The sequence below is a fragment of the Haliotis rubra genome, unplaced genomic scaffold (genome assembly GCF_003918875.1).
Source record: "Haliotis rubra isolate DU_JTF1 unplaced genomic scaffold, ASM391887v1 Scf460, whole genome shotgun sequence".
Lineage (NCBI taxonomy): Eukaryota > Metazoa > Mollusca > Gastropoda > Lepetellida > Haliotidae > Haliotis > Haliotis rubra.
The window spans coordinates 506902-517610 of record NW_025767147.1 but is presented as its reverse complement, the minus strand read 5'-3'; the positions used below and the strand labels follow the sequence as shown (position 1 = coordinate 517610).

The window sequence follows — 10709 nt, the reverse complement described above, 5'->3', positions numbered from 1 at the left end:
AACGTTAGCAGCTTCCTTTCGCTTGGGATTTGATCTGTCCCGAAATGCCCACATCCATTCATTCTCGACTAAGGTACAGTTGTGTGTACACTATTTCAACCAATGTACAGACGATAGTGAATGCGTTCCGTTATGTAAAACATACTTTCATGTGTTAAGGTACTGGGAGCTGACACTCAGATTAGAAGCATTGGTTCATGGATGTGAATGATACAAACCACTCTTCAATGGCATACAGTTGTTTTTATCATGCGCATATGAGAAGTATTTTAGGCTCAATACGTTTTGATAGCCAAACTACAAAAATATATATTTTTTAAAAGAAAATGGGTCGGAAAACGTTCGTGGGAAATTCCGCGATAATAACAGACCAAAAAATCGTAGCAACATTTGAAGAAAGACAGAAATCTGATAACATTAATGAAATTATTGAAGACACTAGTATAATTAGACAATATTCCATGTTATAATCAACTCTCGTGAAGAAATTATCCTGAACGAATTTCATTTTGTAATCAAGTTTAGTCACACGAAAGCCATTCTGACAAATCTCAATCCTGGAATATAACCTTAAATTGAAATTTGCATTTAAATTATCAAAGAAGACGTCATTCATCTTTCCAGAATTCCCTAATCCATGACGAACGTGAAATACACTCGCTTTTAAACAGTATGACACTTTATAAAGTATCTCGAAGTGATTTAAATATTTTGAAATAATGGGCATATGGAATTCGTCCATAATAAAATCACCAATAGATCGATCCCACTAAAAGTATATTTGCACTTCAGTCCCCACGGAAACCGCCCCGATCAGCACATCAGTATATATAAGGATAAGACATGATTGGTATGGGTAAGTCCTCATGTGTTACATACTTACTAATGTTGTTGATGTGGTGGTTGTTGATGTTGATGATGAATCTGAAAAAGAACATTTGCATGTTAGGAAATCTGGTTGTTTAAATTCTTAAAAATTTCAATTCTAATGGAGAAAAAAACAAATTTACTAATATATTCAGGCTGTTGTGTTTAATTCCTTAATCTACAATATTCCAGCTATATCTCGGGGAAAGGGCATGTAAATACTGGAATCTATGCCAAGTAAACCAGTGGTTAATAACATGAACATGTCGTGTTGTCATGGTGCTATAACACCACAAACCCTGGGTTAAATGATTATGGCTCCACTAGTTAGTGCAGAGTTAAACCTACAAGCAAACGTTGTATACACGCTTACAAGCAAACACTGTATACATGCCTACAAGCAAACGTTGTATACATACCTACAAACAAACGTAATATAAAAGCCTACTAGCAAACGTTGTATACACGCCCACAAGCAAACGTTGTATACACGCCTACAAGCAAACGTTGTATACAAGCCTATATAAGCAAACGTTGTATACAAGCCTACAAGCAAACGTTGTATACAAGCCTACAAGTAAACGCTGTATACAAGCCTACAAGCAAACGCTGTATGCACGCTTACAAGCAAACGTTGTATACAAGCCTACAAACAAACGTTGTAAACAGGCCTACAAGCAAACGTTTTACACAAGCCTACAAGTAAACGCTGTATACAAGCCTACAAGCAAACGTTGCGTACAGGCCTACAAGTAAACGTTGTATACAAGCCTACAAGAAAACGTTGTATACAAGCCTACAAGCAAACGTTGTATACAAGCCTACAAGTAAACCTTGTATACAAGCCTACAATTAAACGTTGTATGCAAGCCTACAAGCAAAGGTTGTATACAAGCCTACAAGCAGACGCTGTATACAAGCCTACAAGCAGACGTTGTATACAAACCTACAAGCAGGCGTTGTATACAAGCCTACAAGCAAAGGTTGTATACGAGCCTACAAACAAACGCTGTATACAAGCCTACAAGCAGACGCTGTATGCAAGCCTACAAGCAGACGTTGTATACAAACCTACAAGCAGGCGTTGTATACAAGCCTACAAGCAGACGTTGTATACAAGCCTACAAGCAAATGCTGTATACAAGCCTACAAGCAGACGCTGTATACAAGCCTACGAGTACTGATAGTTGTACTGCAGCGTTGTATAAATGAAATCTTCATTTTTATTTTGAGAGTATTGTTGTTCAAACAGTCTAAGATGTCCAAGTGTCCTTTGAGAGATTGCTTCCCTTAGACATGCCCGGATTCTGTATCCCATCCCATTCTCAACCATGATAACTTCTTTAAGTAGCAGCCATGATGGTGTGATTAAATAATGTCCAAAGTGGGATTAAACAAGCGTCACTCTCTAGATTCTGTTATCCTCTTTCAAACAATTCATGATTATCATAATTCCATTACGAAAGTTTGATATGAAATTATTTTTTAGCATCATTTAAGTAAGTTATACATGATATTATAATGGTGCACATCGAACCACACTTACCATCTGCCCGTGTCATCATCACGGCCACGCCGACTATCAGCACCAACAGTGGAATGATGGCTCGCATTGTCAGGTCTTACTTGAAAGTAGGAATGATCTGAAAACGAAACACTCGATATATACTCAGATCGCTGCGTGATTACAGAAAAGGCATGTTCTGTCATTTCACGGACAGTCTTCAAAAAAGGCCAATAATGGTAATGTAAAAGGACCCATGTAGGTTATCACGCGAGTGTGATTTGGGATGGTTAATATCCTGCATTAGGAATAATCATTGTATTTAGCGAGCCTTGATAACCTATTTATCATACAATGTCATTTTTGCCTTCTAACTTACAAAAATGCCATTTCAAATGCCACAAATCATGAAACTAAACTTCATGGAATGTCTATGACGTCACAAATATGTGAGGATTTATACGTCACGTCACAAGCCCGGTGACATCATTTTCTCCTGACCACCCAGCTGACTGTGATAGGTCATCTAGTTCCCAGTAAGCTTTTATGCTAAATCACGTATTGTTATCAACAAATCTTAGCTTACGTTTAAAAAATAACAACAAACTCGCGTGGAACTTCAAAAACCTTCAGTTAACCTTTTGAACAACAAAATACGCTTTAATGTTAGCGTGACATTGTGCACCTGGATTCCTATGCCGTTCTCTCGCTAACACTGACAGTCGGTCGGGGAACTGACGTTGGTATCTTCGTAAGCCTATGTATTTCTATCTTCGCTTTGTAATCTACTCCATCTATCATAACCAGGCATGAATTTTCTTGGAAAAAATCACTGACAGTACAGTAAACACGGCCGTCAAACCGGATACGACCTTGACGCCATGTTTGTTTACCTGAAATTTGCATATAATCTCTCTAATTTGCATCGATATCCGTACACGACCCCAACGGATACCGAAAATATCCGTTGGCTTTATCCTGCCGAGAACACTATCCATTGTGTGATAAATAAAGATACTGGCTGATGTTTTGACATAACCTGTTTAGAATACCTTATGACATTTTTGTTTGTAAATGTTTAGCAGGACATGCTTACCCTTTTCTAAAACACCAGGTGTTATAAATGATTTTCATTTGTATAATTGTCACAGCTAGTTTACATTTAAAAAAATAATAATCATCTTTATGAAACATCTTTACAAGCATCCAGTGATTGTTGATTCGCTACAACAAATGTCTATGGACAAAAGACAGCTGCATAGAATATAATATGATGATAAGCATGATAGAATTTGAAATTCTCTGATGGCAATGCCCTTGAAGATCTAGGTTAGAATTGGTCTTCAGCAACCCAAGCTTGTCGTAAGAAGCGACAAACGGAATTGGGTGGTCAGGCTCGCTGACTTGGTTGACGCATGCCATCGCATCCCAATTGCGTAGATCGATACTCATGATGTTGATCACTGGGTTATCTGGCCCAGACTCGATTATTTACCGACTGCTGCCAAATAGCTGGAATATCTGTGAGTGCGGCGTTAAACAACAAACTAGCACACACATCTGATGACAATGGCCAGGTTGTTCCAATGAGAGGCAGATACAGAGGAGAAAGTTCTCAAAATGACTTAAAGAACAAAATACAACAGGGTGTTGTTTGATCTGAGAGATCAGCTGAGTACATATGGTTTGACAAGGTCTCTCAGATATGATGGTACACCAAATGGAATCAGAATCTGAGGGTAGGCAAGACTGGGTATTCAGTTGCACTGACGTAATACATCTCACTTACCCTGCAGTAACTCCTCCAATCAACCCCTCCGCTTGAGAAACTATGAAAATTGTCCATTATAACATACCTGAGTAACTACGCGTCCCCTGCGGTCGTCCTCCTGTCTTCCCCTGTTGGGATACTTGGGCGGGACGACAGTCCTTTTTAAATGGTGTTTGGGTTGTTTCACTTTTCAAAATAGGGTGACTTTTGTCAATTAATATTAAAGTCTGTAGGACGCAGTGTCCAGTATCAAAGTTTAAACATTTTTAAATTTGGGTTAACGACACCCCTTTCTCTTGAATGAGTTAGTCAGACGATTATTGTTCATAGTAACTCTCGATATCGAGTTTGTTTACCGCTGCCTTGGAAACACAATAACAAATCAATGTGTATCACTCAACAGGCACATGTTAATAAAATTTTATTTATTTTTTTGTAAATTACGATTCTTGACCACCTTTACGTGACATAAGTAAGGGCAATGTTTAATTGATCAGGGGAATGTGTTCATTATTGTGGACGTTTCACGTAGTGATCACGTGTTTAAATATATGTGTACATATTGTACCTAGTCATTACTCCCAGCGGATTGTGCAAAAATGGGGACAGTTAGTTAAATACCTCAGTAAATGTCATTTTCTTGAAATGGCGACGACCAGGATGTTACATCAATGTTTTAATGTTATCACAAAGCAGGATTAAAACCCAAAAAGTATTGGTCAATGAAAACTAACTTCAGAAATACTATTACTTAATAGAATTTGACAAGATGTGGTGATTCTTAGTTTAACGTCCATTAAAAAGGTTTACGTGTAGGTATGTTTACATGTAAACAAAATGACAGATGCATTTTGTACGACATCGACCATCATAAAACATAGGCCATTTCTTAGCTTTTATTTCTATTTTAAAGCCGTGTTTAGCACTACTGGAGGTATAAGTATCAATAATCAAGTCTAGACCTGATAATCCAGTGATTGATGTTATGAACAGCGTCGTGATGCCTTGATGTATTACCAACCAGGTCATCGAGGTTATTCAAGTTATAACTATCAATATTTCAAGTTGCCTTACAACCAGAATATAACTGTTCTAACCCTTACATCTGTTTCATCCCTCTCCAAGTGAGTCAATCAGTCCTTTCCTGCAGCATTCCATCGTATGTTGAGATCATCACAACATATTAAATATTTTTTGGGAAATCCCAAACAAATAAATACAAGTGAATACAATTGTCAACTGGGAAAATAGTTTCCATTACCTCAAGATTGGAGGTGTAATCAGGCTTATACACGTAACAGATAAGACTGTTATAAAAACCCGTTAGACAGGAAACTATCACAGGTGCATATTCCTGAGTGACAAGGCTTGCAAACTAATCAAACATGCTTCTAAAAACAAAGTCCCACGAAATATGCCCCGTGCGTGTTGATTGCAGAGTCACAGGGTGCACCATGAGCTGAAATATGTTAACAAATATTATCTCATACAGTTTTGTGAACTTGAGAATTGAAGGTTCTTCAGTACACTCTCCATATGACTCATGTATTGTCCCCTGTATCCTCAACTTATGAATAATAATAAGTATATAAGCTAGTCTAGTCTGAACTACCGGTATGTAAGCCCACTTCAATCACAGAATAATCATAGCTACCATCGTTTTTAATCTTAGAATATTTGTAGTTTTTAGATAAATTGCTAACATTACCTACAATCGCCAGCAGCTGGAGGGATGGTGTAAAATCCATCTGGGGCCCATGCAGGAAGCAAATGTACTATAAGTTCCAAAGGTCCCTAGTATGGTGATCTACCTTCAGTTGTTGGCGATCTGTAGCCCGTGTTTTATATTGTATTGTCTTTAGTTGTACATGCTAGTTTTATATTCATATCTGTGATACTATAGTATATTTATTGTCCTTCGTTAACAGGTTTTAATAATTTACCTATAATTGTCATTAATATATAACTTGATATAGACACGATATGGCTGAAATACTGCCGATGTGACTTAAAATCTTTACTCACGCACTCTCACCTACCAAGATCACCTGATCTATGAAAAATCTTAAATGTTTAATGTGAAATAAAACGAAGTTTGGGACCAGTTCCACCGATATTTACGGTCTGTACCCGGGCCTGTCTTTAATATTCAGTGGCACCATTGAGACGGTTAGGCCTTCATATGTGATGTCTCCATGCGGACTCACTCGGTACTGGCGGAATGAATTTGATCTGAAACACGTCGTATAACCTACTTGCATAAGGCAAGAGCTATGCCATTGAACTACCAATAGTACACCGATTTCATACCATACATACGTATAGTTATTATGTGTCGTGCATGTGACAGTCTATAGGATTTCAAATATATATAAACAATCCCAAGTATTGTGTTGGTTCCTTTTACTTAAAACAGAAAATATCAGTCCATATCCGTGCTCATGGCTTTATTCGAACATTTAGCTCATATTATGTAATATTCATAGACAGATCGCGGCGTTAAACAAAACTCACTCACTCATTCTTGTTATTTCAGTGAACCTAAGAATGTTTTCACATCTTCTGACATACAGAACCATTAAAGACAAAGATGAAACTAAACCAGCTGCCTCCTCATTTACGTTTCCTTTACGTCTGTCGTGTGGACCCGTGAAGATCCGGGGTAGAATAGGTCTTCAGCAACCCATGCTTGCCACAAAAGGCGACTATGCTTGTCGTAAGAGGTGACTAACGGGATCGGGTGGTCAGGCTCGCTGACTTGGTTGACACAGGTCATGGTTTCCCAATTGTGCAGATCGATGTTCATGCTGTTGATCACTGGCTTGTCTGGTCCAGACTCGATTATTTACAGACCGCCGCCACATAGCTTGAATATTGCTGAGTGCGGCGTAAAACTAAACTCACTCACTCACTCAAAACTTTTGCGCAAATTGGTTTACAGTGGGAATCCACGTGGTACTATTACCACCTGTCTGAAAATTTAATGTATGATACCAAATTTTAATTTTAATATTGTGAGTGAGTGAGTTTAGTTTTACGCTGCACTCAGCAATATTCCAGCTATATGGCAGCGGTCTGTAAATAATCGAGTCTAAACCACACACTCCAGTGATCAACAGCATGAGCAATGATCTACGCAATTGGGATACGATAACATGTGTCAGCGAGCCTGACCACCCGATCCCGTTTAGTCGCCTTTCAGCAAGCGTGGGTTACTGAAGATCAATTCTAACCCGGATCTTCACGGGATATTGACAAAGAGAAGAAGACTGAATAATAGGCAAACAAAAGGCCAGACATACAGTTACGTTGAATTCCACATGCCAATGGGTATTCATGGCCCCCAGTATAGCTCAGTATAGATTGACAGAAACTTACTGGGCATGGTATTGGGGAAGGTCAAGCCAAAAGGATGCAGGTAAGAGGCAAACTCCACACAAAGAACAAACTGCGGCAGAGTACAAATGGTAGGTGAAGAATCATGTCAGACAATAGAAGTCAACACCCACGATCATCCCCCAGTCATGTATATCTATCAGGTATAATGGCAGGCCCTCCATTTTATTGTACTCTTTTGCATCTAATTAGGGCTCCTTTGCCTTTAGGCAGGAGACCTATTGTAATCGTTCGTGTTTTTATTATTATTATTATTATTATTATTTATTCTTCCGCCGTATTTTGTACCAGAGCTACAGAGAGCACCGCTGGACAAAATGCCTTGAAAAAAATCACCCAGATGCCCACCGAGGTGTACATATCGCGCTTTAAAATCTGTAGGCTGTAGGCCCAATAGCAAAGGGCAGATAATTCAAAATTAATTCAAAAATTTCAAACGCAAATGCAAATATCTCCAAAACTAATGCTCCAATGTTTGCCGAAGTTCTGGAGCAGATGCGCAATCGAAATGCCTACAATTTCGCCTGGACGGCTCAAGTCGCTAAAATGCACCGTTTGGACGCTATTTGGGATTGAAGTTTTTGGTGATGTTTTTCAGCAAAATCCTGACTGCATACCTCCCAAAATGTGCTGCACTAAAACTGCAAGGGCTACGGCTGTCAAACGTTGCATACTTTGTGTCTATGCATGTGTCTACACAGTAGCATCGTCAAATGTGCCTATGTTTATATGATGGCCGCCATATTGGACGCTACTTTTCGGCAAAAGTTGTCTTCAAAAACTTTCACGGGCTTCTTTGCCATTTTGTGCCAAACGAAACTTACCACATACAACATTTTAAGCGCTTGTTCTGAAGTGGCCTTTCGTTGTTGAACATTTTCTGTTCTTGGTCCTATGTCAAAAGTCACGTGATGCGGCGGCCATATTGGATTGAAGATGTTTCTCGGAAATGTGCAGATTTTGTAGGGTAGGCATTTTTCGCAAGCCATAACTCTGAACGTATGAACTGCAGAACGCTGTAAATGTGCGGATATACAACATATACCTCAATTATTAATGCCCATAAGCTATGTTGCGATATCTTAATTAGTTACGGATATCTAGACGTTTGCTTCTGTTGTTTATTTTGTACTAAAATGTATTTTCAAAAACTCGCAGCAACATTACTATTTCACCTATGCAGCTAGCATCTGGCAATACGTAGTAACTTGGTATGTTGAACATTTTTTGTTCTTGGGTTCATGTCAAAATGTGCATTGCTTGGCGGCCATATTGGATTTCGTCAGATTCTGATGATACTACATTATAAACAGCATAGCTGCTCTAGTTCTGCACAGAAGGCAGTAAAACCTGGCAGCATGCATCAACATAAGATGCTTAACATTTCGTGTTCTTACATGCATATACAAAATTGGATCGTTTGTCGGCCATATGGCATTGAAAATTGCGCAAATGCATTATGTGTCCTACAATCAAAATGCCTACCATTTCGCCTGGACGGCTCAAGTCGCTCAAATGCACCGTTTGGACACGTGAAACGGTGCGTCTGATAGCTGAAGTTCTGACGATTCCAGAACACTAATTGTTTTGAACGTAGACCCAAGGACAACGGAGCTACAGCCTGTCAAAGAGCGAACTATTTCTTCTCCCGAACTTCTTAAAAGGTACATGACCCCGCGCCGACCAGGGGTCAAGTTTCCCAGTCCTCACAGCTCATGTTTTCCAGCTTTAAACACCCGTAACTCGGAAACCAATTTCGACCAAAATTGGGATGTGCATTTATGCCGCCAGTGTCAGTTGTGTGTACCAGTTGCAGCAACATAGCTTCAACGACAACGGAGGGACAAATAATATTCTATTTTCCTCACCACAGTTGCTAATCTTGATTGGTTCTATACTGTGGGCTATGAAAATTGTCAGTGGATATGTCTATGGTTTGCTGATCATTTTTTATTCTAAGGTACATGTTAAAAATATCACCGTTTCGTGGTTAGAGGCAGCCCTGAAAATCCTACAAATCCACTCACTCGCTCGCCGACTTTGTGATGTCTGGAATGTGTCATAACTTTCTCGGAGATTTACGACACGGCAGATTGCCCGTGCAAAGCATGCGACAGTCTGAAGGAAAGCGCAGGGACGATATCTGCTATAAAGAGACTACCACTGCAAAGCGTGGACCACGTGCGGATATGGGAGACGATGTCAATTTCAATTGACAATGACGAGAGCTAGCGCTACACAACATTAAAATACACTGCAGTAGAGGTGCTTTTAGCTGGAAATTGTATCTACACTCACCCGAAAATAAACGTGCAATTACCCATACCATACAACACAATCCTTTGTTTCTAACCCTGAAAACATAAGAATTCAAAGTTTAACACTGAAGTATTTTTCATTACTGACAATGATATGATCCATATCAGCTATAACCTTTACTGCTTTCGACATCAGGTACCAAATGTTTAGAAATTATCCAAGCCAAGGAGACCTCAAGGTTGCCCGCAACTTTAATTATATATCTAATGATAATAATGCAAGCAAGGCACTCCACAAGAGCCAAGGATATTGAATACAATATCAATGTCAGTGTTGATGATTCAGTACTGCTGGATGGTACAGAATGACAATTAACGAAGTGAAGGGAAATATCAAGTCGGCATAGACCCAGCCTTCCTGTGGTCAAAGCGTCCGCTCGCCACGATGAAGACCCGGGTTCGATTCCCCATTTATGGTGTCCCCTGCCGTGATGTTGGTGAAATAATACCAAAAGCGGCGTAAAAGCATACCCACTCACTGAACGATGCTGCAATGAGTTTATGTGCACTCCTGCTCATTCCTCCGCTTGGATGAAGTAGGCTGGGTTAAAAAGTTAATTAGGCGGCTTTCTAATTCCTGTTCAGAACCACTGAGTTCACGCTCCTAGCCGTCATTTTTGTAATTTTACATTAACATGTAAATATGAAACGTAGATTATGTTGTGGATTTAATTAGACTGTCCAACATCTTGTCAGTGGTTGTCCAACTTTACCTCAGACACGGTAAATCAACCGACATTATGGTGTGACTCCTTTTATTAACAGATTCTGCATGATTTTGGTCTTAACTCAGAGGTCTATGCTTCAACGAAGAATATGTAAATGGTGTCATTGAAAATAACACTTATCTGAG

General features: G+C 39.3%; 1 long non-coding RNA gene across 1 annotated transcript; it reads right to left on the bottom strand.

Annotated features, from left to right (window-relative positions):
- Positions 1–895: 895 nt before the first annotated feature.
- Positions 896–4380, bottom strand: LOC124290303. Its single transcript, XR_006901884.1, has 3 exons — positions 4228–4380; positions 2414–2510; positions 896–924 (listed from the first exon to the last, which is right to left on the bottom strand). It is a non-coding gene; the product is annotated as an uncharacterized LOC124290303 (long non-coding RNA).
- Positions 4381–10709: the final 6329 nt, after the last annotated feature.